This window comes from Pezoporus flaviventris, unplaced genomic scaffold (genome assembly GCF_033815535.1).
Source record: "Pezoporus flaviventris isolate CSIRO_AGI_PZ_B2104156 unplaced genomic scaffold, CSIRO_AGI_Pfla_v1 ptg000078l, whole genome shotgun sequence".
Classification (NCBI taxonomy): domain Eukaryota; kingdom Metazoa; phylum Chordata; class Aves; order Psittaciformes; family Psittacidae; genus Pezoporus; species Pezoporus flaviventris.
The window spans coordinates 7,010,757-7,038,315 of NW_026892626.1; the positions used below are offsets into that span (position 1 = coordinate 7,010,757).

Here is a 27,559-nt window from a genome sequence, read left to right on the forward strand (position 1 = left end):
TCATTCAGTGAGAAAGAAGATTAGAGCAATATACTGAAACAAAGCACTGTCACTTGCCAAACCCTCAATGTACTGAGAAAACACCAGGCGCCCAGTAATGACAATGGACAATGTCATTAATGGGAATGGTGTATGAATTTTTATAGATAGGTGCAGTACATAGTGTGTTATTCAATACAGGGTGCATTCATCCTAAATTAAGGCATCATGTGCCCTTACCCTTCTGTTTATACACATACCAACCCACAATTTGCCTCTTCTGTCACGTGGTGTCTTATGTACATATGCATGAACCTACTGTAAATCTTAAGAGATAACTAGAATTTCCAAATTTAACCCATATCAAAACCCTTTATACTATCTGCGAGTTAATAAGGTAACCTGGTCTTATAAAGCATCTCTTCTGAATATTTGGCCTCTGGCTTTATAGTTACACACAAAACATGTAATAATGCAACTCTTCTTTCCACATACACTCCAGCATATAACTGAGTTGATTAGCTTTCAACATTACAAAATCAAATTGCTGGAACTTCAAACCTCTTAGTTTGTAAATAAGAACAAGTTACAGGAAAAGAATATCACTTTTGGCACCATACCAACCCAATTAAACCTCCACTTCATTAGAGTTCAGAAAGCAGCCAAAAACAATCTAATTAATCTATATCAAAATTGGACTTACTTTTCTCTGGTGGTGAGAATGACATTAAAATGATTTTAAAATATCCAGATAACGAAATGAGATTATAAAGCACAACTTTACAATCTAGGCAAAGATAATGAAAAAACACAGAAACACCAAACTTGAAGAACACCCTTAGTCTGTGGTTATCTGGACTCACTAACTGAAAGAGTAGAGGTAATCCTTGACTAGCAGTCAGGTTCAAGAATGCCAGAAGGTAAAGAACAACTCTTCAGGCAGCCATAAACATCACTTTCATGAAGAGAGATGCAGGATGTTTCAGCCTCTGTGAAGATAAGCCAGTGGGGTAGAACAACTATAAACTCTCACTGACTTCTTAACTTCTAGAGGATACTAGATGTGGGTGAAGAATGGTCCTTCTAGACACAGCAAAACACACATTTTATGCATCTTCATAAAGTGAACCCAAGTTTTGGATCTGTTAGCAACTGAAACAGGGAAAAGAGTCATGACTGCAAGGAACACACACGGATGGAATAAAACTGACTTATCTGACAGTCTTGATAATTGTCAAGAAGCTGGAAAACAAAACTGCTCACAACCCTCAACAGATATACTAGTATGCTAAGATCTGGTAAAGTGAGGTTTCCTTGGAGAGCTCAAGTAGGCAGCAATTAGGTAAGAGAGGACACAGGGAGACTGCCACAACTTCCGGGGACAAAAGAAGACTGGATCAGAATAAAGCACTATTTGGGAGGAAAGCAAAGGATTTTATTCAAAAAAGATTAGCTGAATGTTCATCAACTAGATCTAACAGCAGAAGCAATGCAAACTTGTGACACAGTTCTGAGTGGGAAATCAGCATTTTAGATGAAAGGCTGTCTATTCAATGTTAACGTAAAAGCCTTAGTAATGAAATCCTTTTGATTTGTAACAACAGATAATCATCTGCAATGGAAGTTTAGCCTTTTTCACTTCTCTTTGGTAACATAAGGACCTGAAATGTACTGCAATAACCTTCTATTTTATATATATATATACACACATACACACACACATATAAAAATACTTATATTACTTATATACATATACTTACATATACTTACATATAAAAATACTTATATATACATATAAAAATATGTATAGAGACATGTATGTAGGACATAAGTATGACTCTTTAGTACCTGAAAAACTATCAGGAAAGTAGATAAATAAGAGTAAAGTCAAAATGAACAATGCAGAGGCTAGCTGAGATATCCACTCTGACTGTTCTGAGCAATTTATTTTTGCTACCTTATTTAATAGGAATGATTGAACATTTTGGGAACAGCTGCCACAGAGTCCACATCCCCAGCCCTTTTACTAATGTGCAAGAGTAACAGTGTTAGTCTCTCAAGAACTCTCTCTAATGATATGTCAGAATTGATACTCCAGATGTTCCTGAATTTATATAAAACAAAGTGGGAAAAGGGAACAGAAATGCGTGGAAGAGCTACTCTAATAAAGGAGAAGCCTTTTTCTAGCTGACAAATGCATTCATAGTATATTTCTTTATGTATTGCCTCTTCAGACAGCAGAAGAAAGCCACTGGTTTTTTTTTAAACAGATGTAACATCAATCATTTTATCTTGAAATTACATAACGTAAATGCAAATTAATCAGTATCCTTAGACAACTGTAAAGTTGACAAAGTGGCTTTTAAGGTCAGAAGACACCAAAACTGTTAAGCAGTTCTTTGTTACACTGGCTGTAACCCTTAACATTTCTCAAAACCAACATGATAAAAGCTGTAGACATTTATATCCATTAAATGAAAAAAACATGGTAGAGATTTGAGAGTGCATTGCTTACATTGTAATCAATAGGTTACTTGTTCAATAGAGGTCATACATTACTTTTACTCCACGACAAACACACAAGACACTAACACTGGAAGTTATGTTTTGTTTCTGTCAGTGAACAGCTCTTTCTCATCCAAGCTTGTTACTCTTTCCTTCCACAGAGTAATGAGACTAGGACTTTCTGATGACTAAGGAGAGCTTTCAGAAAAATGAATGTCCCTCATCTGACATAAAACACCACTTAAGGATGAAGCAATGGTATGAAAGGTGCAATAGAAGCAAAATGCAAGGGAACAAAAAAAAATTGCAGTGCAGTCCCTGTTTCTTTAAGGACTAAACCATTTAGCTCCATTTTGTGACAGACAGGAAAAACCGTGCAGGTAAACAGAAAAGGGTACAGAGAAAACAAGTGCAGCTAGGTGGAGAAGGCCCAAAAGCTGGCAGTGACAGTATAGACAAAAAAATAATAAAAGTAAGACACACTCTCTTGCTTCTAAAAGCACCCCCTGTTCCTCCACTTCCTCACAGAAGCAAAACACATGTGAGGTCCTCATAACATCAGAGAGTTTGGGTGGGTTTTTGTGTGAGTAGAGAATCTGGTTTTGGCATACAGGATCCTTAAGGAGGGCTGAAACACCGAGTTGGGTGTAAAAGGTATCTGCAACACTGTGGTCTAACATAACTGAAGCTAGAAAGCAAAATAGAGAAAGAGGAAAAAAAAGCCAAAGAGAAAATGGATGTCACAGGATTGGAGGAAGGAAATTAAAAAGGGAAAAGGGAAATCAAAAAAAGCCTTCCATGGGGTGAGGAAAGTTCACTTCAGTCAGTCATAAGCCTTGAAGCACAGTCAGAGCACCCAGCAGGAGAAGAATTCAAATCAACAACTATTACAACAACCAGTAACAAAAAATCACAGGTAAACCACACAGAGTAGGACTGAAGTGTGCCCTACCCTTAAGCACACAAGAAGGACAAGGTAAAGAAGCAAAATGCAACACAGTATGTTCTCTCTCATCTGGCGGACAGAATAATACTTTGCAGAGTCACAAGAAAACTGCTGGTTTCCTTAAGTATTTACTTTGAGCAGAGCTCCCGAAGTGTTTCTGAATGCCCTGATACTGGAAAGCTGCAAACACAGAGAAATATAAAATATTGAGTAGTATGAAACTTCCATGAGTTCTTGAATAGATTAAAGTAGAGCTCAGGTTTTCCCAAGACTCAAAGAGTCTGCAACATTACCATGAATGTTTTAGGCTTCAATTTAAAAAAGCAAATAAAATCATAAATAAATAAATGAATCAGTAACTGATACATCACACACAAAAAGAAAAAAAAAAAAAAGCCAATCCATACATTTATTACAGTTCTTCCAAATAAAAATATTAGATGGGCTCGAGAAGAGGGAGAGCTGTGCACAGGAAAGGTGGAAGCGCAGCAATGGTTAGGGAAGAGGTAGGTCTGAGCCCATCACTGAAAAACAGCTCGTTATTTTCTCTTGGAATATATGATCACATTACTACTACAGAAGAAAAGAGATGTCTGGCAATCTACTCAAACATTTCAGTTAGCCTTTTCTTCAGGCTCTCCTAATGACTTACCTGTTGTTGAGCTTTGACTCCACATGTTTCACGATAACCCCTGGAAGAGTTTAAGACATTTCTAGAGATCAGAAGCAGTATGTTTCACAAGTGTGGAGCTGACCCTCTCCTGTCCAGCAGTGCTAGAATGTTCCTGGTCAACGACTGGTGTGAGCAGAAGGACTCAAAAGTCCCTTATTGCAGTCAGCCATGACCACCAGCAAGGACATTTCGTGAAAAACAAGTGTCCTGAATGCTTGTTTGTGTCATCCTGAAGAGCACAAGTTACCTGTCCTTTACCCCCATCCCAACCACTGCATCCTATTGGTTTACCACCATACTGATTTCTAATGCTGGAGGATACAGCAGTGGTTCAAAGCTGTAGTCACAAATAAGTTCTAAAATCTTAAATAAAAATAAAAAGCAGTTTACATTAGTATGTTGAATTATGACCGGCATCTGTAGTTCAGTACGTAGTTTCTTTAAACACCTGCTATCTAAAAGTAGAAGTTTAATGTGCAGATTTGTTAAAAAATAAGAGCAACTGTGAGCCACTGGGGAGCCACATTCACAAACTGACATCCATCACCTGCCAAGATAGATGCAGTTTGCACCTGTTCCTCAGATTACTACTGGCTACACAACATCCTAATTCATTCTCAGGTCGATGCCAATTACTACTGGACCAATCCTGTTACCTTATAGTTCTATTAGTATTTGCTGACATCCCATCCTATTAAATCTCTCCTTTTGTTTTTTTAAAGTGTAGTCTGTTATGGTCATGAAAAGCCATCCCAAAATTACAGAGACTATTGGGAAGCCCAAAGCCTCTAAAACAAAGGGTTTTAAATAAATGTGTAACATGCTGCACAAATTATGCACTGTAACACATTTTGAAAACAACAATTCTAATCTGAAAAGCCAGACGGCAAGTACACAGGAACACCAAGTCATTGCCTGAGTGGAAATTAAAACTTACCTCTTAGCCTGAAATAAATTAATCTGATAAAAACATGTTTCAAAGCCACAAATGTGTGACCCCAAGACAGGATGTAATAGCACAAAAGCAAATTGACTGGAGAGTAACTTAGCAAACTAAGACATAAAAGAAAAAAAACAAATATATTTCTGACACATTTTATTGTACTCTATACTCAGGGAAGCCTTTGAAAGAAGTGTATGGTAAAACATTCTGCTGAGAGCCAATGGATGTCTCTGCATGGTCACTGGAGGGTCATGAAGGGGTAGGCCTGCACCTAAGAGTTACCACTAGTGCAACCTACCATTGGGATAAAACCCATTAAGTATTTCTATGAGAGTGAATACACTTACTTTAATACATTACCTTCTGTGGTACTAATATAAGTATGTGCTGTTCTAGTTCATGGATTCTTCTTGCAAAGAGCCACTCTATGAGGACTACTGTATGCTTGTTATGGGTGTATGGAGGACTTGTCTCATTTAGTTCTAACCACAGTGCAACCCAGTACCAGAAGGGCTTGTAAAATCCTGCACAGAATTGCCTCAGCACTTAAGAAACCCATGCAAACTATCCATCTTCTTGTGTGCCCCCAGAGCTTGGACCGCAGGAACACCTGAAGAGTCTTAACTCTTGCATGAAACAAGAAAGATACGATACAGCCTATAACTAAAAGCTTATGATAGTATTACTTTAGCTTCTTAAAGTAACATATATTATCACATAAATATCTATATTGAGACCTGGGCATCAAAACACTGTGCTTACTCATGAATTGGAAATATTCCCATAGGTCCTTTTGATCAGGAGAACTAGGCAGAACATTTTATTTTTCTGTCACTTAGATTATGTTTTAATGTAATTTTAGTACTCCTGAAGAGTAGATTCTCAGGCATGGTTCACTGCAAGTGAAGTTTCATTTCACAGTGCTACATGGGCAGACTGGTTGCATTTCATGTCTCTCTGACAATTTAAACACTTCTCCCCTGTTGCTGCTACATGAGACTTATGACCAGACTATTAGTTTAGCATTAGCAGTTAAAGGGTTAGTTCATTTCGTACAGAGTATGGATGTTAAACTGTAACTGCTGTCTTGTTATGAGCATTAACTAGCGGTGCAAGCAAACTTCTGTTGGAAGCAACCTAACATACAAGCCAAGCATTCCTGTTCTTGCTCTCAAAAGCTGGTATTGAAATACACAGGATACCCCACAGCAAAAGGTGAATGCAACAAAAATCCTCTCAGTATCTGAATGTCCCTTCAATATTCTTTTACTTCTATTTATTCTTGCTTTCTGTTTTTAATGTCTTTGATTTTTCTCCTTCTATCATTTCTGACAGGAACTCTTTATCTGACTTTTCTAACTACTTTTATCTGACTTTATCTACAGCCTTTTCTGACTGTAATTCTTTATCGTCTCATGAACCAGTATGTTGCTGTTGATCACTCACTGTTTACTGCATTTCTGACCTACATGTCTCCTCCTGCAAAATCAGTACAGTATTTGGATTTAAAATAAAAACTGAGTGCTAACAATGCTTTATTCTGTAGCTAATAACAGTACCATATTATTATTTTTTTCCCAATAAAAAATAAGAAACTGCAAATGATGATAGCCAAGGCTTAATTTACTTCTCAGAAATAAACCTTAAAAGCCAGAAGTGCTACACACATTAAGCACCCCATGACTGACTGCACTACCCAAGACACTTGAGTTTTTATCTATATGTCATGTTTGCTAATGTTACCAATTAGGTTTCAATATAGTGTACATTATCTAATGTTTTACCAGAAGGGCATAACAGAAAAAGCAGCCTGAAGCCCAAAATATTCTAATAAAGCATACAAGAGAAATTATATTGAACAGAAACTGACAGAGGAAGGAGAATAGCACAATACTCCACTTTACACACAGGAACACATTGCCAAAACAGAAGAAAATTGGGACTGGTCTTGTATAAGACATATGGGCAAAACCAGAAGCAGCCAGGTGGGAAGGCTGTGAAGGTGGATTGCTTCTTGGGCACAGAAGCAGAAAAAGCAGCTGCTTTAGACAACGGAAGAGGTTCACTCAAAAGTGAAAGATGGTAAATTAGTTTAGGATAAAGAGAAGTTGAGATGCTGAAGCAAAGGAAGATCTTTGCTGATAAATGAAAGCTTAACACCTTTGGTGTTTGGGGGTTTGTGAGTATCTTGTATTACTTAAAATACAACCCTATGGAAATAATCATATTGTAAAACAGTGAAATTATCCAACCCCCAGAGGAGATCTTGTTTTATTGGTGCATTCTACCACTGATGTGAAGGTAAACCTGCCTGTATCTTCATTTTGGGGGTTTAGTCAAACAAACACATCATTAACTAACTTTGTTTATATTTGTCATATGTACCTCAGATTGCTAATTCAATACTCAGGGTCAGTTTAGTAAATCTCAGTGCCACATTTTCATTTTGCTTCAAAATTAACACTTGAAGAGAGATACACATATTAAACAGGCTTATTTTGTTTATATAGCAGTTTAGCCAGCATTGAATAAATTGGCTTTTATTCTTACTGTAAATTTGCAATGTGCTGATATGTAAATTTGAGACTGTTAAGCAAAACATTTCTCCTTCAAAAAATAAAGATTGCAATACTGTTTTTACAATACAAGATATGGCAGAAATAGTCTAGAAGTGGTTAACTCAATGCAAATTGAGTCCTTTGAAGAAAGAAGGTGTTAATAATTACAGGAAAAAATAGATACAGTTGCATTTAAACAAATGCCACATGAAACACATTTGACCATCTGCTATACTGTCTTAGGGTATCATGTTGGCAGCTATTACATAATCATCTGCATGTGACAGATAATTTTAGCCAAGCCTAAATAAAAAACATGTTCTGATAGTTTTGAAGGGGAAAAAAAAAAAAACAACCAACCAACAACTAACCTGCTTCACAAACTTACCAAATATCTGAAGCGCTATTTATTATTAATACTGGCTGGTTTCCATAAAAACCATTGTGTAATAAACACAAGAAAGAAAGAGAAAACACAGTACCTTTTTTTGCTGTTTTGTATGTATTTTGAAACACAAAACTGATCTGCACAGTATTTCTCATGGATTTTATTCCCTTAAACCTTTTAAAAGCAGTGGCTTAGAAAAAACATTAAGTCATAAAGCACTCTTCTACTCTTCAATCACTACACAAGGGCTATTTGCTTGTATAGCTTAATGCTATTGGAAGTAAGAGGCTTGGAATACATCTAGAAAGGTTTCTGAAACAGAAAAAACATTCACAATTGGTAAAGACTGCCCTTTAGAAGAAGACGTGGAGAACTTTCCCAATTTATACAGGAATTTGTGCAGTCATATCCCATTTAACAACTTACAATTATTTTTTTTTTACAATAATTTACAATTCATTATTTGAATAGTGCACAAAAATGTACACTGCAACGAAGTGCTATCAGTACTGAAGGTCATTCTCCACATAATACAATGAAACAAATGGTTCCTAAAGCCACCTTCTACATAGAACAAACAAACAAAAAAGCCAAATTACTTGAAGATCTAACAAAATAAATACTGTTATTGAAGACAATTGAATTTTACAGTACTTATAATAAATATATTATGGAATTAAAATTGACTGAAGAGATCTGATTTTCCTTAAATAACTCTGGAAGAACTGACAAGGAATGGAAAACCTCAGAAAGAAGTTACCTTAAAAAAAAAAAAAAAACAGAAAAAGAAAAGCCCTTCAGGGTTGGATTAAGTAAAAGACAGCACTTTTCAGACGTGATCAAGCCTGAGCAATTAGCCATACCGCAGTGCTGCAGCACCTTTAATTATACAACTGCTCAACAGAGGTAATGTGTGAATCAGAAAGTCTCAAGGTCCTCCTTACGGCTCAAATGTAGGGTTAACTTCCAAGTAGAAGCAGGCTGCTTCACATTTTGTTCAGTGAACTCCTGTTCGTCTCTGAGGGGAGTTCCCACCCTCTCTGAGCTGTTCCTGAGCCCACCAGCCCAGCTGGGATTCCCTGGGTTGCAGCTTGTGACTCCTGCTTTTTTGCTGAGCACCCCCAGGATCATCACCTTCTCACTCCCCTTCTGGTAGCTGAATATACTGCTCACCCTAAATATTATTTTTAAGTAAGTGCTATGTGAATGTAAGTAAATCCATGACCTAATACAGTTCAATGTGCAACTGTTCAACCTCTTGGTTTAAAATATTATTGAATCATTACACAGATCAAAGCAACTAGTACTTATCCCACCAAACATAAATGTTTCGAAGAGAAAAACTAAGCTTTCAATCAAAGGTCCATGCTAAGCTTAGTTTTTCACACTATCTCCTCTTGAATTTCACAGCACAATTCATTTGCTAGTCCTGTGCCCTGAGTTTTATTTTCAAATACCCACAAGCTCAGGAGCATTGAGAGCCTCTTCAGAATATTGATTCATCCAGCCCTAGCAAGATCATGTCTACTTTCCTCTTAAGAAAGACTGTTCTCCTTATCAGTTTGCATATGTGAAGAGAACATCAACATGGTAAACACATATAGCCTAACACAAATTGCCATGGTGGCAAAATTATCACAGACTCCTTTACAGTCCTAATGAAAATGAAAACGAAGAATCTAATGGATTCTATAGACTCTCTATGGTGAATGTGCTACAAACAGCTCATAAAGCCTTCTGGTAAAACAATGATTTTGTTGCAAAGAGTTTTAAATTGAAATATACAATAAAACACACAGATGAACTATAAATAAAGGGAGCACAGAGTCAGGGCAGAAAACAAGCAGAGAGATTACAACTGATATAAGAGTTGGTAAGCAAGGTGAACCAAATGCCAGTGCTGACCAGTGTTCCACAGGCTTTACACAGAGTGTGGAGTGCTAAAAACAAGACTCAAATGAAACTGCTATAGCAGGATATAGGATTTTGCTAATATATATATACAAGATGGCTTAGAAGCAATTAAAAACACAAAACAAAAAAAAAAAAAAAGTTTGTGGAAAACTCTGATAACTTGCAGAAGAGTTGAATCATGTCCCCAGAACAATATAATGTGAACATCAGCAGCAGAGATTGCTATTAGTGAAAACAAGTGACTAAAGACATTTTTAAGTTCAGAATTACTAAAAAAGTGTAATGAAACTGAATCAGTGGAAAGGCAAATAACTCCAAGCAACAGCTTTAGAATTGCAATTTTCTCTTGAATGATTTTACTGCAAAGAACAACTTAATTCCCACTACCCATTAGGCCAATGGCTATTAACTGCTGTCACCTATGAAAACTTTGCTGTGCCAGACAAAATTCCAAAAGGATTCCTTGCAAACAACAGTATCACTTCTTACTATGTTAAAAGGAGACGTATTCACCCATTTGTGAACTGAAAAAATTAAAACAACTTTCAGCCATATTCAGTCAAGCTCCTATTCTACCCATACCAGATGATCAATGTATTGGGGAATCGAGACAATCCAGTCAAACAAACAACAGCTGTCAATTCTGAGCTGCAAGATTTAACAACAATATTTCAGTCACCCTCACTACAACTGGCACGTATGCAATCTCTACAAGTTCATTATTCATAGGAATTATTGCTAAGCAGTACACTAGGCAGGATCATTCATGTGCACCAGGTACTGTTAATTCCTCAATTCTGTGTCTATGAGTGCCTCAAAAATTCAAAAGCCTCCTCAGCTCATTACATATGCCAGAGCTTTTGGGCTGGGAGTAAGACAATGAGGCAACTGAGATGCGTCTCTTCCTCCACTGGTCTAACAAACTCTCCAAAGAAAGTGCATCTTTAAAGTACAAGCAATACGGCACCTCCACCTTAGAGCTTCACCAGAGAGACTCAATTCTGCCATTAGTTCAGGTTTTTTGGTTTTGTATTTAGAATGCCACTGTTTTTTACCACAAATAAAAGAATCAAAAGGAAGTAGATGCAGTGAGTAAGTTCCTAAGCAAAAAGCAGTGTTTTCTTCTTTCTTCTGATTTCCTCGTTCCTCCACCTTCAACCAACATAAAAGGAGCAACTGAAGTATGTGAAAACTTAAAAACAAACAAAAAAAAACCCAACACATTTGTAATAGTTTTAGAAGGAGATTACAGACACCAGACAAAAGCTCTACTTTGTTAATTGTCTATATTCCCTTACCAGTGGAGCCACATCAACTTACAACCTGTAGCTTGGAAAAAACAGATACATATAAAATCATGTCTTAAATGACAATATTCTTTAGATTACAAAAAAAAACAATAAAAGGGAAAATGATGCTGTAATGAATGCATCAGTTATTAGCGAATGCATCTGAAAAGGTCCTCTCCAAGAACAATGGAAAAAAAAATATACAAATAAAACCAAAGTCCCAGCACAACCCATCCTGAACCCATATTATCCCTCTACTCAGGTATACTCCAGGTATTTTTCACAGAGTGTTTGAATTTACTGAAGGGATTGTTGTTTATTAAACCATCTTAACAGTGCACAGGGTTAATTGCTTTTCACACGCAGACTGCTGAAGCCATTCCACTTTTTAAATAGATCATAATTAAGCGATGTATAAGCTTGCTCTAATAGCGATGTATAGCTTTTTAATTTCTACTCTACTAATGTCACAAACTTGGTATTAAGAGTCCCAAAAGTTCTGTTATTTCCAGCACTTTCAAGGTTAGCTCCTGCAATGTTGGATTTTAGAGCATTTTTTGTGTCCATTCCTCTGATTTAGCAAAGTAGGTCACAGTCATCTCAATGCCTTCCTTTGATTCTACCATCTTGCCTTTTATTTATTGACTATGTAGTAAAATGATTATCAGTGTTTCAGTGCAGATTAATTCATACTAGACTGTTTGCCGTAAAATGAATTTGAATTAGTACTTTCAGTGGGAACCAAGAGAACAGAAATCCCTGTTTTACAAGACATATCCCTCTCCTCAGCAAATGTACTGAAGTTTTTGTAAATCAGCTTTATAGCAAGTTTGCATGTCAACTACATTTGGGATTAAATTTCATCTCTCAATGAAGTATTTCTTCCTAATAACAAGATAATCAGCTACACAACCATGTAAATTTTATTTACTACAATAAATACATAATAAAGGTGTCAGAAAACCCACTTTTTTATTCACTGCACTCGAACTATTTTTCTATTACAGTTACATTATTTCAAACGTATTAGTTCTCTCCAAAACACTGACTGCATTGATTGGTGGTCCTACAAATAAAGCTGATTTAAATGACTATCTGGTCACGGAGCATCAAGTTACTGTTATGCAAGATTGGGTGCCAAGAGAGTACTGTCATTCTCCTTGTTTGGGAACCACCTGCCACCCAAAAGTAGTGGCTCTACTCTGCTAAAGAGGAGGTTTTAAGGTTCACAGGACCTTTCAGATCTCTTTCATTTGCTGCCTGGCCAGGACACAACCAAGACGACTTTACAGTCTCCTCTGCTTCTTCACACCTCCCTCTCACCACCTTATTTCTTTCCTTTGTCTGCGTCCCCAGTTACTTAGAATATTATTACTTTAAGTCTATGTAAATGTGATGTAGTAGACTACAAGCTGGTTCAACTCCACAGTGATGCCGAGTAACTTTATGTCCTTAACCTTAAACATCTTTCTGGGAAATTTCTATCTACCTGTCCCATTGAAATAAAAACATTTGTTAAGCTTATCCTATCAAAATGCATTACACTTGACATACAGAAAATGACAAAAATCGATGTCATGTTTTCCAGAGCAGGGGTGCTTTCATCTGGCAACACATTATTTATGTAAGCTTAGGAGAGTCCTGCAAATTGATGTTGTAGAATAGGTACAAACTGCTCTGACAATGCTCCTGTACCTACTTAGATGAATTACATCGAATGGTGAGAAAGCAGCTTGGCTCCTAGGCCATTTTTATCTCAGCCTTTATTTGAGAGTAGCAGGGTTGGTAATTGTGGAAAACACAAGTTACTTCTGCATGTAGGTGGTTTTGAAGTGGTGACCTAGAAAGCGACATTTCCAGTCTCCCAATCCTACCTAATAAGACATATTACATTGTCATGAACATTAAAATATTTCAAATTACTCAAAATTATTCAGAAAAAAACTACATCTTCCCTAAGCAATTTCCACCTGGATTTTTCCTATACAATTGGAAACAAAGGAGAGTTCTAAAAGCGAAAGACAGAAATATACAAAATTGTAGATCAAAATAATTTCATATAGTCTCATGGGAAACTAAACATCACCTTTGAAACTGACTCACCATTAATTTATATGATTTGACTATATAATATAATGTTCAAATCTGGGACACAATCTAAACTGGGACAAGTAATCATTATTTAACCTAGATTCTGTAAATTCACCTCAGACGTATTTTTTTCCTAAGAGCAAATATTCAGTGACCTGCCACAAAACGCAAAAGAAGAGTATTTTGAAAACTATGGTATTTTCTACTTTCCCTATCAGGCAGTGCAATAAAGGCTGTCACAGAAGAAAACTGAATGGGAAAGCGATATCTAAGAGAGGGCTTACATAGTTAACAGCCACAGAAAGACTGAGGTATTAAAAATTAAGCAGCAGAAAAAGAAAGGCTTTGTTATCAGGATGTTACTGGAAATAGAATGCAGTATTTAAAATAAACTTGCTATCAACTAAAGAGTTTACAGAAAAAGTCCTCTCTGCCTATGTGAGAGCACAGGCTGCACCACCACTGCTAAAAAAAGATGATAATAACTGAACCCAATTCCTACAGAGAAACAGATAAAATTCTAGTTCACATGCACTTACGGAGAACATAACCAGGATTTGTCCCATATTAATTTTCTCATCTGGTTTCATGTGTAGGACCAGAACCTCATATATGTGACAGGGATACCTGAACGGAAATGTGCAGTTACAAATAAAATAAGGTACCCTGTTACTACCCCAACAAAAATGCTTAACTTTATAAATATTTGTAAGTATTATAACCTGCCTTGGAAAGTTTAGCGTTAGCAACAGTCACCAATCAACAGTATATGGTTTTTACTTTTTTCAGAACAAGTTCTTTCTGTGGTTTCCCAGTGTGGTTTACTAGCAACAAAACTCCAACCTTTACAGTCCCTGAACATTGCACGAAGCAGCAGGGTATTTTGCATAATTTTTTGTGAGACAGCCAAGCAAACAGCTCTTCAATTTTCTTACAAGGTAATAACAGCAGTTAGAACAGAGCTTCTGTGTGCTGTTGTCTGCTTCTGCAGGGCAGGCACCTTCTCTGTCATCTGTGGTTTCACTCCTACTGTAGTTCCCTTTCCCCTTCACCAGACAGCATTTGTGACCTTGCAGTCATTGTGGATTCTGAGCTCCTGCCTGAAGTGCTCATCAATCATGTAATTAAAGTCTTTACTTCTACTTTAGGACTCTAGCCAGGTTGAGACATATGTTACTTAGGCATTTTATTGAAACATTAATTCAGTGCAAACCCTTGTTTATCTCATCACGATTGCTGAGAATTTTTTGTCTGCATGTCTTCCAGCTACCGCGTTTTAACATTTGAGTATAGAATTTAATAGCTAGAGCCCTTGACAAGTCTTCGTATTATATTTCTCTCATATTAATGAAAGGGACAGTTTTGTCAGTTGGTTTAAAAATGTAGATGGTGAATCACTGTTCTAGCTAACCACTTTTTTGATTATGTCCTTGACAGTCAGTTTGTAATTAATGTTTATAGTGATCACCATCAGCTGTTCTGTACCACAGAGGGCAAAATGGATAGGCAAGCTTTTAAGGAAAAAGAGCTCAGCTGCTATATGGCCACATCTTGCACCAGCCACATCTGTTCTGTGACCAGACTGCATGGCACGCATAACTGTTGAGTAAAGATCACCCACATCACCTAGCAAAAGATCAGAAGTCAGAGCCAATGCATGCACAGCTTTCAAAGGACCTACTGTCTTTACAGAAGCAGAGTTAAGTGATGAACAATGCCGAAAGACAAAAAAGAATAAACACAAAAAACCTTTATTAGATCATGACCCCCTGATATCTGCTCTTTATTACACTAAAACAGACAGCGATTTACAAGCATGAGCAAGTTTCCACAATCACTTAATAAGCTAGAGAAAAGTGCTACTTAAAACATATCCTCAAACACGATACAGGTATTTCAAGTCAAGCAAGGGAGAAATATTATCTAAGCCTTCTGCATTTTTTAAAGGTAATGAAACAAAAATTATTTCAAACAAACCTGTAATTAAACAAGTATATTTATGTCTTTCTAAAACTGTGTTTTCTCTACCACTTCTAAATGTATACTGGTACTGGTCAGACATATAGAAAAATCACCTTGAATTTTGTAGCAGGTGAGCACTACATTAATTTTTCCTGTCTGTGCTTTGAAATATGTTAATGAGCCAGTATCATGGCTCATCTTTAAAACACTCTGGTCTATTAGTTCAACTTGTGTTTACATTTTCTTTTTTCCTAAAATGACCACTTTAAGAAAATTAGAGTGAAAAAAGAATGGAACGTTGTTACATTTACGAGGAAGGTGACATGTAAAATGGTATTTTGTGGTTTTTAAAACAAAGCAAACAATCCTGAGTGACCTTACCAAAGGGTGCTGAAGCCAAGGACAAAAAGGCTCCCTGAGAATCCAGTTCACACTGGAAATCAATACCACAGGCATTGACGATGCACAAACACGATACTCTACAATGAAAAACATTCTGACAAAGACAGAGATCTAGAAAGAATTTATGTTGTATATCTAAGTTAGCATGCCTTAAGGTTTTCTCTACAGCAGTACTCTGTATACGCTACACTTTTTGTCTCAGTTTCGGACCTCAAAATTGAAAAGCAGCGTTTAACGCAGGGAATAAATGGCAAGACACATTGAATTAAAGTTACAGTTTTGTGATGAGGCCTTATAACTGATTAAAGCAGGTGTCAGAGCTGTGCCCATGCACAGTCCTTCCCTCTCCCCCAGCCACCAGGATAAGAACTCTACACAAAAATCCAGGAGCAAGTCTCACCCGATCCAGCTGAAGATGCTCTCATCAGGTCACTTTCAAAGAGACTCACCCACAGGACAGACACTCACCATGCTGATTGGGTTCCCACAAGAGCATTAACATGCAGAAGGTTCCCAACAAATTAGTGGGTTTTACCTTGTTAAAATGTTAACGTCATGGCTTTTTCACATCTTATGGTTTACAAGGTAATGCAAGTAACCCTGTATCTCTTTCAGCAGTTTGCTGCTGAAAGGACGAATTCCACTCTAAAATGGCCTGCAAGAATTCTTGCATAAATTTATCAAGTGACAACTCAACTGCAATGCTACATCAAATAGTTTTTCATTTATAACAAGATACCCACTCAACTTCATACTTTACTTGATGGCAAACAGTGCTACAACCAGCACAAAACTCTTTATAGAGTTTATGACAGATTAGTATTAAAACTGAATGGTACCCAAGCAGAATTTCATGTAAGCATATTAAATCACAGCCCTCCCTGCCTATTGAGGGTGCAGTCATTCTCCTGTTTGTCTGTTCATTTTGCATATTTCTAAGGATGTGGTTTCCATGAACATATTTCAATGGGTTGTGATGGAGTGCTACATGCTGAGTTACTGCAGTCACTTCTTCAGAAGGCAGAAATCTCTACTGTGTGCTCGGAGCAGCCTAATACATGCAAAACAGAAAAAAAAAATAATTTGGTAATTCTAAATTATAAAAAAATTGATCCTCTAATATGCACATTAACCTGCTCTCTGGGCATCAGTTAAAAGAGAATCTGATCAATAACTAATCATTCTGAAATCGTGACTTCAGTGAATGACATGCGTACTTTTTTGTTACAGCCCAAGGTCCTTTAATATTTTGCTGAATTTCTTTTAACAAATTAGAATTCTAGTGTGATGCATTTTCATTTTCTTGCAGTCATTTAAATTGATTGAAAAGTTTGATTTTTTTATTCAGCACTTTACACCTCTTGCCATCATCATCATAGAACAAGGCAGACCATACCATTCAAAAAACATCTGCTCATTCTGAAAAGATACTGCCACTTGGACCACAAACAGACCTTTTTACTTTGAATGACAAAGATTATTGTTTCATCTTTTTGTATCCGTACGGAAACTGTGATAACTACCTGAAGAAATTATGATAAAAATAGAGCAGTAGTACAAAGGAAATAATTACCCTAAATTATTAAAGTAGCATTTAACACTAGTCTTGTATTAAATATAGTAATGTAACTGCTCTGAATTCAGTAAAATAAGAGATTTAAGTGACAATTTCCCTAACAAGACATTTTAATTCTCAGAAATATGTCACTTAATTATGAACTATTAGATTTTGCAGAAAATACATTCCATTTCCATGCACTGTGGGTTTGGGTTTGGTGTCTTTTAGTATGTGTGAAGCTCAGATGTTTAAATAAATTCATTTCAGAAACACCACTTAAATACCTACAAATAGTATAAAAACTGTTACATATTGGAAAGCTCAGAAACTTAAATTATTGCTAATTAAATACTAAGATACAGTAGACTAAGTAGCAAATGCCTATTGTGAGATCCCCCTTAGAGATGACCCCTCTGATCTTCACCCAGAGGCATTCAGTAGGGCTTCTGCAATTGCTATAGCTGACTTCTGTATATTCAAGGTTCTCCTTAACATAGTGTGATGACTCCTCCTCTTCTGCCCTGCCTGTCTTTATGGAAAAGCCTACAGCCATCCCTGCGATCCTCCAGTCATGTGAGTTGTCCCACCGTGTTTCAGTTATACCTATGATATCACAACTTTCTGACTTGCAGTGGAGCTCCAGTTCCTCCTGTTTGTTCCCCAGGCTGCATGCACTGGCATACTCACACTTAAGATTCCTTGCTGCTATTACCCAATCAACTTGAAACCTTTGGTTCCCGTGATAAATGGTTAATAATAAATACGGTTTTTAACTACTCATGATAACAAGCCATAGAGGTATTGTGATACGCCCACAGAAGCTGCACAAGATTCAAAGGAATACATCATATATAGCAGGCAGAATGAGTTTTACATTAATTTTGTATGCCTATACAGTAAATGTCAGCTGGCTGTGCACACAGATCTAAATCACAAAACATTAGTGAAAATTGTCACAACTTGGTATGAGATGATTTAACTTCTTAACTTTCTGGTAAGAACAAATACTGAGCAACTACGTAAGGGCTTCCCCTGAAAGTCATACTCTTTCCTATTTTTGTTTACCCATATTTGATTTTATTTTTCCGTTAATAGCTATCATCATTGTAGTCAAAGAATATTCACATAAACCTCAAAATGGTACTGAAGCCTCTGCTGGATTCCCAACAGCCTCTGCATTTTCCTCCAGCACTGCCCTCAATTGAAGTTTCACCTAAACCACGTAACACATGCCACAGTGACATACTTGACCCTTTTTGCTTTAAAGTGCACAATTCTACAGAAGGAGAATAAAATCCTCGTAGTACAAAGCATGTTTCAAAAGCAGGTGCAAGCAGACCTGAACCTCTTTGTGAATTCTAACTGCCCAGACTGTTACATGAATGCAGTACTTGAGCGGATGCAATATATTTTGCTGAGACTGGGAATTATTCTAGCTAAATTAGTGCAAAGTAGCTTTCTGTCTGTGAAAGTAAAATTGATATGGATATAACAATTTCAGTTCTTAAGCATCAACAACTCTACACATCTCTGAAGTGATTATGCGTCTGTTGTGAGAGGGATCATAAACTGCCAACAACAAAAAAAAAAATTGGAGATTTTTCATGAGCATGTACAGTGACATCTTTTGACCCAAATATGGGCACAGTTTTGAGGTATACATATTTGTAAGTCTCTGTGCATGCACATGTTCCTTCTTTCCTGCATTTCTAGGAAAAGGTATCAGAAAGGATTAGTAAGGACCCCTGCTTTCTTGAAAAACTGTGACTAGATTCTTTTCCTTACGGGAAATTCTAAACGCTTGAATATTTCTGAAAATATCATTATAGTAAAAATATTTCTTATTCCCCTCCATCATTCACTCTGCTGTTGCAAAGCTACTGCTCAGCTCGTCTTATGGAGAGTCTGCTTCATCCTCCAAGAAAAGCCCTTGAACACTATCTACAATTAATGTGGGTTTACTTAATTAATACAGGATATGGCATCATTGCACAATAATCCCTGACAAATTGATCATTATCAACAGTTAAGGACTACTTTGGTAACTAACTGCCCTAGGGCAAAAGGGTGCCTGAGGAGAGAAACACTTTGCAAGAAAAACTGATAGCTACTAACAGCCATAACGTTTGTTTTGGGAGGTGCTACTGGCATTATAGATCCCGCAGATTACTATTAGTAATGATTCTTGAAGAAGAAAGGCACTGTGGCTGGGCAAAAGTGGCTTTCTAAGGTAAGAATGCGCTGTGTTTAAAACAATTATCTACCACTAAGAATGCACATGCTTCACCAATTAGAGTGAAGAATGTTGTGCATTATGTTTAGAGTGTTAAGTGTATATGATAGCTTTCCTAAGACTCCAGGAAAAACAATCACATTATACACACTATAGAGCCTGGAGAAAGAACAAGACTTAAGCAAAATCTGCAACGTATAACTGATTAACACATTCACTTAAAATCTTTTGTGATCTTCAAAAGCCCATTTCAATGGTCTGTATAGCCAGCATTTCATGCATGGATATGACTTTACCATCTACTAAAAACTCTTCCAGGGATACCAGCAGGCTACTTGCACTCTATTAACATCACTTGATTCTAGTAAAAAAGTAGCAGAAGTACTCTACATGCTGATCACAAGCACAAAGCAGGAATCTCTAAGTGGACTGTAAAACAAATGCTTGAATTCCAAACTTTAGCTGGCACACTGAAGTTTATAGCGCAACTCACCCAGTGAAGATTGGTACCTACCAGAACTCACAACCAGAGAAGATACTTGAACCTCTGAGGTTCCTGATAATCCCCCTCCCCCCCTCCAGAGGCATATGAATTGTAGCCTGATTATTAAATATATGAATATACTTAAAGCACATTTTTCTCCTTTAAGTGGACATATCTGTCTTCACCACATCTCATCATTACCAATACACTTCTTGCCTCCATTCACAGCCTCATTATTCTTAAACAGATACTACAACTTTCAGTTTGCCCACCCATAGTTTCTCTATTCCTTTCAAATGAAAGAGCAATTTTGAAGAATGCCAGAACTACTGATCTGATTTTCTTTTGTGGGTTTTCAAATGTTCAAACACCCCTGCTTCAAAAAGTATAACGTTTGGTGGTTCAATTGTTCTGTACTACACTGCAGAAAGACAGCAACTTAAAGAAAGAACCAGCATATAAGAATGGAAGAAAAGGAGATGGAATTTGCTTGTATGGAATGAATATAAAGACTACCAAGAAAAAGGATGAATAGCACAGAAATATCAAGATGGGCAAGAAGAGACAGCAAGAGTTCTATTAGAGATGAATAATACAATTGTGAGAGAGCTTTTAGAGGGTAATAAATATATTACACAATCCAGGATCCTATATAAAACATAGGATAATAGAGGGGATTTTATATACATTCAGAAAAAAAAAAAAATCCATGGAAGCTGATGTTGCAACAAAAAGGAGGCTATAGAGGTCTAAATTACATTTTGTGCCCTGGGTAATTATTGCTCTTGAGATCCTCATTATTCCATGGAAGGGAAAGCAATAGCAGCATAAGTATGCTGTTTGCAAGCCATCAGAATGACAGTGTGTACATAAACACCTGCAGGTAAATGAAGTAGAAGCTGCTTAGAATAATTTCATAGGTTTGAAATGACATTCCAAGTTCATTATACCCACTGTTAGCTGTGAACCTATATGGTTAAAAACTTATTTTCATTCAGTATCACATGAAAAGGGTCACAATAACTGACTACCACCAGAAGTGGATCTTTTATTTTCCTCAGCAATTCACTCTTGCCCTGCAGATGCCCAGTCTGAGCAGAGAGAGGGGTGTTGTCAAAATATTTGGTTCACCAACTGCAGAGGGGACAAAGGGCAGGACACCTCAGGTTCAAACTGTCAGACCAAGAGCTCTCTGTAGATTTTAACATCAAGAGATGCAGAACTGTGACATAACCTCAGTCCAAAAACATGGGTCAAGGAGGACAATAAGAAAAGCTGATGTTTTGACTCCTTTGGTCACTGTTGTTCTTTCAATCAAATACTCAGTTTCTGTTGAGATTTATATGGGAAGTGTAAATCCCATTCTCTCCCACTACGACTAGCATGTATCTGAATCATTTAAACCACAAAGCATTATCAATTACTCACTGAAATACCACATTTTATTCAGAGCTATACAGAGATGATGACAAACACAATCAGACAGCAACTTTTTGCCCTCTGGAAAAGTAGTGGAGGGGGAATGGGAAATAAAAAACAACCCATCCTAGCCAAGTGAACTGTTATTGTCTCACTGTGCAGATGCGGCAAATCACTAGTGCAGGCACTGTGTCTATAAGGAGCCCTGATAAACCTGAAGTGAATGTAACAGAACTATTTTGCCTTAAGCAGATGGAGAACACAGCTGGGCATTTACTGACTGGATGGGAAGCAAACCTTATTTCTTCAGTCTCTTAGCCGTCATCTAGGGGGATAGCAGTGAGACCCTACCTGGAAAGTAGCAGAGAGCCAGGACAATGAATTACATTCAACTAAACCATTTAGATAGTATCTTTAGTTTTTCACACCCAAAGCCTAACAATACAGTGTAAACTCCTACTTTTGGTATCATTCATTGATTTTACAGATGATTCCAAGATACAATCTTTTGTTAATTTATCAACATAAAACATCCTGGAAATCCTGAACGAATGGAAAGTTTTTACATTATCAACTGTCCTTCTCATTTAAATTAAATTTAAAACACTTAAGCAAAAATGAAATATATTAAAAAAAAAATCTCCTGAGCCCCACACTGTCCTTTCAAACCATCTTAAATGGTTTAAAATGCCGTCTTAACATGCAATACATCATCAAAGGAACATTACACTGATGATACAGAATTTATGAGGGATGTCCTGTATCTTGTTAAATAGGAAGTTAAAAGCAACAATGTAGAACAGAGAAGCATAATAACGTCTTCACATTTCTAGAGTCTGAGAAAATAGAACTTTATATTTTTTAGGAAGACGGGGAAAAGAAATAATATGAATGTAAATGCAGATGATATAATGTTTCCTCCTAATGACCTGCTAAGACAAAGTGATATAATCACAGACCTCTATGCTATATAATTCACCTTTTCCTTCACGAAATGTGAAACTCCTATTGATTTAGGAAAGAAAAAAAAACCACCCCACACTACTACTAAAGACACTTCACTCTTTTTCTTTACTCAGAAACAATTTTCCCAGATTTTCTTTCAGTAATCCCTGAAAAAAAATGAAAAGTGCTCTACATTGTAAATGACTCTTCAGACTTATTTGGAAAGGACTTGGAATAGGTGGAAGCAGTATCTTACAGTGTCAGTGCTTGTTCAATCCTGAAAGATTAGAAATTACCCGAAAAATAAGAAGGCATGGTGATCTTCTCATATGAGGCAATTTATAACCGATTATACATTGATACAACCAATTGTAATACTGGAAAGTACCCAGGCAAAGCCATCCACATTGCGAAAGAACTCAGAATTTTCAGTATAATGCTAGAAACCTCATCTCTTGGACAATGCAGTCTCACCCAGTCGCCTGTATATCCATCCCCTAGCTTCCATCAGAAATTAAGGACACAATTTTTGAAAGATATTCAGTACTTATAATCTGAACTTAAAGTGACAAAATAAACTAAGGCATCTCAATTCTACTTCTAGTGGCTGTTCAAATACCGTAGACTTGTGGTAAATGTTGTTAACTATTTATTCCTGAGTTTAATCTGTTCAATTTATCTGTCATATAGAAACTGAGACGAGAAGTTTTGCAGGTCTTAAAAAGGACAAGGCAAGTGTTTAGAAGGGACCTGGTTGGTGAGATTCATGTGTTTCACAGAGTTAATATCAGAGTTGTTAGGATATGCATCCCCAAAATAAAATTTTTATTTTATTTTTTCAATAATGATTTTATATGTGAACTCTATCAATACAAATACTACCATGATTATAGCTTTTGCCTTCCTCTTTTCTGTTATGTGAATTCTGGCCAAAATGACACACTGTCATTTCTGTCTATTTAGTTCATTCCTGTAGCTAGCCATATGCTTCTGCACATCCAACGAACAAATCAGAAATGATACTTCAACAACAGTAGTATTTTATATCCAAGATTCCTGCTGACCACAGTATTTTAAAGGCATCACATGCTCATCAGAACAGTGCCAAAAGAATAGTAAGTACCTGCGGAAATGCCATGTCAAGTACTCAAATACCTGCACATTATGTTCAATTTCTTCTGAAATATAATTGCCGGGAAATTTTGAGAGAAAGGACAACTCACATACCCCGTGCTAAAAAGGAAAAGGTATAAACTACAAAGCCACCCCCCTGAAGCTGCATTGGCTCTTGTTTTTCCCAGATTGCACCCCTGAATCCTTCCGTATCAGACCATTGTTTCCAACCAGGATTTCAGTTCTACAAGGATACTTCTTCCAAGTGATTCAAACAAGTAACTGATATGTTTGCTCAACAGTGTTACAAATGCCTTCACTGTGTAACTGTGTAATTTATTGTATTTGTGCCTGTTTTCCAAGTCAGGCTTTTATTTTTTTTTTTTAAATCGGTGCCCAGTTCATTTTATACTGAGATGTACAATTGATACTGTAAGCACTACAGAAAAAAGAGCACATGCACATCCCAGGGTGAAACCCTTCAAATGAAAACACTCCTGGAGATGTAAAACCCCTTTTCAAAATGCAATATATTTCAAACCCTATGAATTCTGATGAAAACACACCACACTAAAACCTCACCATAAAAACTATTTCTTCATGCAGAGCAGGTGATGATTCAAGTCTCCAAAATTGCAAATTGAACATTAACTCCAGGAGGTGATGGGAACATTGAGTGCAACACAAAGAAGGCGGTGTATCTTCTGATGTTAAGTGCATCAGGGAGAATCAAGATGTGCAGGAGCAGGAAAAGTTAATTCAGAGTTCTGTCAATAAGAAGGCATACAACATGACTGAAAGAAGTTTCAGAGTAACTAACGACAGGAATTAGGATGTATGAAGAACTTAAAATACTTCTTTCTCATCTCAGAGAAACCTCTGCATTTGCTGTAGATACCCAGCTAGCAAAGAAGGATTACAACAGGGCATATTACACCAAAACAACTGCAATATTACAAAGGTGAACCTCAAGTTTAGATTAGTACTTACATGGAGTATGTGGGATTGTCTAGATTAGAAGCCCCATCCATGCTCAGTCTGATCCTGCAGCACTACTATGTAGTTCAGTGCCTGGCAAGAGACGTGCACTTCCAGGCTACCTGCCTCTCCTTGCTCTGCCAATTCACTGAAGTGCTCAACATGAGCGCAAGCCCTGACTGCAGCATTCTGGCACTCTCTTTTCTAGGAAAATCTGGATGCCAGTGTGAATCTAGTTTCAAGAAAACCTGTCAAAAAGGAAAATTTCAATTCCCACCCTGAAACATACGCCTCTCTGCTAAACTTTGCAATGCTTCCGGATTCCACTTTTATTAAACACAATTACTGTACACAGACCACTATTTCATTATTTGTAACATCACAACCCAGAGAAAGAGAAGAGTAACAAAACCCACCTAAATTTCATCTCATTAATTTAGTTTAGCATACTTATAAACCAGAAGAGTTTGAGAGCAGGCAGAAAAAGCATCCCAACAAGCAGTACACCAGGACCAATATTCTCAACAGGAGATACCCTTCTAAGTACCTTTCTGAACACCTTGTACTATTACTTACATGAGCCTGTTGTACCACTATCTGTACATCTCCACCTGTTTCACTAAAAGACACTATGGCTTGACTTAAAATTATCAAAAATGAACCAACAGAAAGAAAGTAGTTTGGAATATCACCATGCCATATACTTATAGGTGAAGGAACCGAATCTGGATAGAAGTCACTGAGAGAATATATTAACAAGTGTCAACCCGCATCATGATCTGGAGTCCATCTGGAGAGAAGGGTTCCTACCCTCCTTTGCTGCATGGTGGCTTGGTGGGCTTCAGGCTACTGGACTAACAAGTAGTAGTGTTCAGTGTGAAATTAAAATCATCATGGAATCAGACCTGAATACACAAATCTATGTTTATTGACAGGCATGTCACAATCGACATCTTTCTAATCTCTGCTTAACTGCAGGATCTCAAAATGGTTATGTGTTTCTTCACTGGAACATAGCTCCCTAATCTGTCAAGATTATAGACAATAAGAAATGGCTATTTTACCACGCATATCCCTTGATCAACATTATCTTGTGCTGAAAATAGTTCAATGATACTTACTACTTAATATTACACAATAATATGATATAATAGTATGATAAAAAAAGAAATATTAAAAGTTTAAAACCTTCAATATTTTCCCCAGGGTTTGGTACCCGATGGCAAAATTATCTCAATCCATTTTTATTTTTTTCAGACGCAAGTGTTTCCTTGATAATAGGCAAAGGAGCTACCGTTACAATTTCAAATTTTATTAAGTGTACTATTAAAGAATCAATACAGGATAACTATAATTGGTATGTACAAAGAGTGTGTTGGTATATAGGCTGGTGACATTTAAGAAATCTCATACATGTAAACTTTGTCTGTCAAATTCCAAATGGTGGTTGCCCAAAAAAAAGCAAACCCCTCCCATCATCAAATCAGTGCTGTGACTGCTGATGACGTTCCCATTTACGTCACAACCATTTATAAAAAACATTTCTGTCTAGATCAGAGCTGTAATAAACAAAGGTGAGATGCCACAAAGCCATGCAAAAACAAGATCACGTAAGGAAAGTGTCTGCATTTAGTGACACGCAAAATGTAAATGTATATTGGTGCACATTTCTGTAACATCACTTACACAATTTTTCTGCTACATGGATTTTACTGTTTTTCTTTCCAGTATCTTCACACCCTTAATGTTATTTCTCAATGTATTTTAAGTGCTAAAAATGCTTAATTTATGTTTTTTTCCCTACCGTGACTGACATTATGTATGACCTTGAATTGAATGCCATTGTAGCAGGCTGTCTCTTGCCGTGGGAGTTCTCTTTTTCTTAGTGCTTGAGCACAGTATCTTTGATTCAGTAAAGCAGCACTTGAACAGCTTATACAGAACTCAGTAATTTTCTACAGCCACAGAGGTTGAGAGTTTGTCCAAGCTCCAGCAGAAACAGCAGTATTTTACACACACATAATATCCTTTTCAAAAAGCACTTTTCAAAGTCCTTTGAAAACAACACTGAGCTTCGCAACCCCCCAGAAGGTAACTAAGAAGAATATAGGTATTTTGCTGCAGCTACCTATAGTGGCAGAACCAGCAGGTATTTAATAGTGCACAGTGAAAAACAACAAAACAATATAAACAGGTTGAATTACAGCAAGTCTTAACGTTTAAAAAGATTTTTTTTTTATTTTTTTTTTAATTCCTACAGAGCTCCATAACACTATGCTTGGACAATTCATTAGCAACACTACCAATACTCATGGGTCCAACACAAGAGTCTCCATTTTCCTCACATCATTACAGCTACAAAATCCTAGCAGAAGGCAGTCTGACTAGTTGCCTTCCAGAACTCAATGGAAACACATACATCTCAAAATCTTACCCCAGCAGTATTTCCAAATAAAAGAAAATATATTAATGAAAATGTCCAGGATTTTGCTGAATTGTGCTGTACCTTTGATTTGAATATACAAATCAAATTAAGGTGAACTCTGCTTTGTGACGGAACATGAAATAACCACACTTGTAGCCAAAACAGTGAACAGCATACCAACTGTAACAGCAGTGTACATCTAACCAAAATGATTGAGCAAATAGTGATGAAAAATTATTTTTCTGCTTTCTGATCTGCAGTAGTTATAATTCAGAAATAGACAAACCACAGAAAAAAAAAATCAATAAACCTCAAAAAACAAACAAACAACAGCAACAACAACAAAAAAAAAAAAAGCAACCAAGCAACCACCAAAACCAACCATCAAAACACCCCAAACTACAGAACAGGAGCAGTGGCTGCTTAGGTCTGTGTTCAGTCACCTCACTTGCATTTACATTACCACCACGGCTGGCAATCTATCAGCTGCCTGCACTCTTGGATGGAGAGCGGACGCAACAGGGATAAAACAACTATGCCAGACAATTGTCTTTCTGCAGCAATTGTCATTTCCGTTCGTTCTCAGGGCTTTAACTTCCTATCTAGCCTGTTTCAGGCAAGTACAGTGTTTGATTAAGGGTTAAGCTTCAGACTGCTCAGTTAGGCCTTATTAATTTTGAAAACTTCACGCTGTGTTGAAGAGAACTGCTCCTCAGTCTTGCCATAGCTGTCAGTGACCACCACTGCCAGCAGC

At 36.9% G+C, this 27,559-nt stretch overlaps 1 protein-coding gene across 23 annotated transcripts in view; it reads right to left on the reverse strand.

Annotated features, from left to right (window-relative positions):
• The window catches only part of RBFOX1 (RNA binding fox-1 homolog 1), a 1,284,179-nt gene that overhangs the window by 642,456 nt on the left and 614,164 nt on the right, over positions 1 to 27,559 (reverse strand). Inside the window, exon 1 of one of the 23 annotated variants that reach the window (XM_061473769.1) lies at positions 24,393 to 24,454. The exons of the other annotated variants lie outside the window; for them this stretch is intronic. The gene's annotated coding sequence lies outside the window, so the exon portion shown is untranslated. Of the gene's footprint in view, positions 1 to 24,392; positions 24,455 to 27,559 lie in introns of those variants that run through there. 23 annotated transcript variants of the gene reach the window in all.